This window comes from Babylonia areolata, chromosome 1 (assembly GCF_041734735.1).
Source record: "Babylonia areolata isolate BAREFJ2019XMU chromosome 1, ASM4173473v1, whole genome shotgun sequence".
Lineage (NCBI taxonomy): Eukaryota > Metazoa > Mollusca > Gastropoda > Neogastropoda > Buccinidae > Babylonia > Babylonia areolata.
In genome coordinates, this window is record NC_134876.1 from 65,079,309 (window position 1) to 65,084,285 (window position 4,977).

Genomic DNA, 4,977 nt, shown 5'->3' on the forward strand with positions numbered 1-4,977 from the left:
TGCCTCAGATCCCCTGGGATCAGATCCTGCCCAACCCCTTCACACACCGCGAGGCCTACCAGGACCGATGATGATGATGGTGATGATGACCACGATGATGATGATAGTGATGATGATGATTGTGATGATGATGATGACCATGGTGATGATGACCATGATGATGATGATGATGATAATGGTGATGATGATTGTGATGATGACAATGACGATGGTGATGATGATGATGATGATGACGACGATGAAGAGGAGAAGGCTCAAGCGCCAGCCTTTTTTCGTCAGATGACTCCTGGAGTCTTTTTGTTTTCGGTGACGGTAGTTCTTTTTAAGGAACTAGAATAGTATAGAATATGTCTTGATATGCACCCTGGGTCACAAGGAATACTGGGCAAATAGTAAGTAGATAAAAGTACATACATGAATTAATAATAAAAGTGGAGAGTTTGTGATTCTGGAAGGAAAGACACCCCACGCCCCCATAGTTATTATCACGCAAATAAAAGAAAAATATACAAACATGTCCACATTTCCCCTCTAGTGACAACTCATATCAATAGTTCACTCCAGGGAGATGCCATCACAAAATGCTCCACTCTCCCTTACACTTTCAGGTCAGGTTTTAACAATCTTCACAAATCTTCAGGCTCTAACAATCTTCACATATGAAATTCTATGTGCTTCTTGCATTGCCATTCGGTTAATCCAAGTATTTTTTGTTGGCCGTCTTATCGGCTCTGAGGATCCACTACTTTAACATAAGATTTCCTACAGCTTGACAGCCCTGCCATCAAGGACTTGACATTCTCTTTCATGATGTAAAGTGTTCCATGACACTTTGAAGCACAAGGTTTATTCAACAGGTCACTCCTGTGACCAACACATCCGTGCGCCCAGAATGGAATGACAATGATTTTGGTGCACGTCACAAGACGCTAGTTCGTGAAGAAGTATTCACGTCACCGCCTGATTACGTGCACCACTTGCTTTTCTCCACAAATCAAGCTCAGACCAGTAGATAAAAGTACATACATGAATTAATAATAAAAGTGGAGAGTTTGTGATTCTGGTAGGAAAGACACCCCACGCCCCCATAGTTATTATCACGCAAATAAAAGAAAAATATACAAACATGTCCACATTTCCCCTCTAGTGACAACTCATATCAATAGTTCACTCCAGGGAGATGCCATCACAAAATGCTCCACTCTCCCTTACACTTTCAGGTCAGGTTTTAACAATCTTCACAAATCTTCAGGCTCTAACAATCTTCACATATGAAATTCTATGTGCTTCTTGCATTGCCATTCGGTTAATCCAAGTATTTTTTGTTGGCCGTCTTATCGGCTCTGAGGATCCACTACTTTAACATAAGATTTCCTACAGCTTGACAGCCCTGCCATCAAGGACTTGACATTCTCTTTCATGATGTAAAGTGTTCCATGACACTTTGAAGCACAAGGTTTATTCAACAGGTCACTCCTGTGACCAACACATCCGTGCGCCCAGAATGGAATGACAATGATTTTGGTGCACGTCACAAGACGCTAGTTCGTGAAGAAGTATTCACGTCACCGCCTGATTACGTGCACCACTTGCTTTTCTCCACAAATCAAGCTCAGACCAGTAGATAAAAGTACATACATGAATTAATAATAAAAGTGGAGAGTTTGTGATTCTGGAAGGAAAGACACCCCACGCCCCCATAGTTATTATCACGCAAATAAAAGAAAAATATACAAACATGTCCACATTTCCCCTCTAGTGACAACTCATATCAATAGTTCACTCCAGGGAGATGCCATCACAAAATGCTCCACTCTCCCTTACACTTTCAGGTCAGGTTTTAACAATCTTCACAAATCTTCAGGCTCTAACAATCTTCACATATGAAATTCTATGTGCTTCTTGCATTGCCATTCGGTTAATCCAAGTATTTTTTGTTGGCCGTCTTATCGGCTCTGAGGATCCACTACTTTAACATAAGATTTCCTACAGCTTGACAGCCCTGCCATCAAGGACTTGACATTCTCTTTCATGATGTAAAGTGTTCCATGACACTTTGAAGCACAAGGTTTATTCAACAGGTCACTCCTGTGACCAACACATCCGTGCGCCCAGAATGGAATGACAATGATTTTGGTGCACGTCACAAGACGCTAGTTCGTGAAGAAGTATTCACGTCACCGCCTGATTACGTGCACCACTTGCTTTTCTCCACAAATCAAGCTCAGACCAGTAGATAAAAGTACATACATGAATTAATAATAAAAGTGGAGAGTTTGTGATTCTGGAAGGAAAGACACCCCACCCCCTATAGTTATTATCACGCAAATAAAAGAAAAATATACAAACATGTCCACATTTCCCCTCTAGTGACAACTCATATCAATAGTTCACTCCAGGGAGATGCCATCACAAAATGCTCCACTCTCCCTTACACTTTCAGGTCAGGTTTTAACAATCTTCACAAATCTTCAGGCCCTAACAATCTTCACATATGAAATTCTATGTGCTTCTTGCATTGCCATTCGGTTAATCCAAGTATTTTTTGTTGGCCGTCTTATCGGCTCTGAGGATCCACTACTTTAACATAAGATTTCCTACAGCTTGACAGCCCTGCCATCAAGGACTTGACATTCTCTTTCATGATGTAAAGTGTTCCATGACACTTTGAAGCACAAGGTTTATTCAACAGGTCACTCCTGTGACCAACACATCCGTGCGCCCAGAATGGAATGACAATGATTTTGGTGCACGTCACAAGACGCTAGTTCGTGAAGAAGTATTCACGTCACCGCCTGATTACGTGCACCACTTGCTTTTCTCCACAAATCAAGCTCAGACCAGTATCGTTATCAGTGGCTCAAGGAGGCGTCACTGCGTTCGGTCAAATCCATATACGCTACACCACATCTGTCAAGCAGATGCCTGACCAGCAGCGTAACCCAACGCGCTTAGTCAGACCTTGAGGGAAAAAAATCGAAAAAAATAAACAAACAACCCCCCCCCACCCCCCCACCCCCCCCCCACCCCCCACCCCCCCAAAAAAAAAAATCAGACCAAACAATACTTATATAGCCAAGCCATACCTAAAAAAACAACAAACAAAACAACCAACCAACCAAACAACAACAACAAAAAACCAAAAGACGAAAAAAACAAAAATCTTCCCTTCATAAGCAGGCAACAGTATCATGACATCAACCAAAACTCGACGTCATGACAATAGGTCTCTCGTTTGTTGTTTTAACTTGGATGCTTATTTTCATTTTTATTTTATATTATTTTGTTTTATTTTGTATTTATTTTTTTTTGAGGGGGGGGGGGGGGGGGTAATTTGCTTGGTTTTTTTTTTGGTGTGTATTGCTTGTGGTGATGCATGTTCTGCGTAACCGTCTCTTCTTTATCTATATATGTTATTTTCGCTGTTTTCTTGCTTTTCTTGTTCTCCTTCTCTTTCTTCTCCCCCTTCTTCTTCTCCTTCTCTTTCTCCCTTTTTCCTTTTCTTCTTTTCCCCCCCCTTCTCATTCTTCTTTCAAGTCTGGTCTTAAAACCTACCTCTTCACAAGATAGCCTCCTTCCCCTGCCTCTTACTTGTCTTCAGTTTCTTCTTCGTTTTAGAGTTATGCATGCGTGTGAATGACTGGTGTGAAAGCGCTTTGATTTGTCTCTGCACAAGATTCAGCGCTGTATAAATACTATCATTATTATTTATTATTATTATATTCTTCTCTCTCTCTCTCTCTCAACATTTCATATTTGAACATTATATGAAATTTATTGTATTTATTGTATAACGGACTTTTTTGATGTTGTAATCTACAGATAAGAGACAAAGGACGTTCACTTTCATTGGGTGTCCATGAGTTTTGAGTGAAGATTGTGTACAAAGTCACTGGTATTATGTTTAATGTGAACACTGTCACGATGACTGAAAAATCAGTTGCATGCTCATGGTGGTAGTGATTTTTCATCGAGCTGCTTTGGACAGCTTTCTGAAATAAGGACAGTTTAACTGGTAGTTTTTTTTACTGATTTGGTATGACTCGGGCCCACTTCTGAGGAACACTGCTTCAGTAATTTTTCAGATAAGAAAAAAAAAAAAAAAGGATGATGAAGCTGCATGTATTTTCATTTGCAAACTTTGTGGACATTTTTGTTCTTGTCAAGCGTGTGTTTTGTCTATATCAAGATTATTGGTAACCAGATTTTAGTTCTCGTTGTTCAGACATACTTAATCTGATATCGTGTCAAAGCGAAACGACCCATCACGTGTGGCAAACTGGAGAGCATAGAAACTGTGACTCAAATGCTGTTTTGTCAATAGATTTTAACAGTAATAATCAAATAAACATAGAACCAGAGTGGGGTGAAACAGTTATCCCGTCTCTCTCTCTCTCTCTCTCTCTCTCTCTCTCTCTCTCTCTCTCTCTCTGTGCGTGTGTGTGTGTGTGTGTGTGTGTGTGTGTGTGTGTTAAAACTTAGTCAATAAACCTGTACCAATTTTGAGTGAATATAAATGTATCCCGCGTAAAATGCACATACATACCTATATATATTGCACGACTTGAAAATAATTTTAAATTACGATTTCGAAAGGAAAAAAAAAAAACGATCGCCAAACTCTACAGTAATATAGAAAAAAAAAAAGATTATGAATTTTGATGATTTTATTCTAGTTGTGTCCATCTCTGTCTGTCTGTCTGTCTGCCTCACTCACTCTCTGTCTGTCTGTCTGTCCGTCTGTCTGTCTCTCTTCATATCTCTCTCTCTCTTCGTCTCCCCCCTTCTCTCTTTCTCAGTGTGCTTATGTCTATGTCTGTCTCTCTATATATGTCTGTCTGTCTCTGTCTCTCTCTGTCTCTCTCTCTGTCTCTGTCTCTGTCTCTGTCTCTCTCCTACACGCTGTGTCATCACAAGCACACATCAATCAGTTTCTGTTATTGGTGGTGATGTTTCTGTCTGTCATTTCAACCCCCA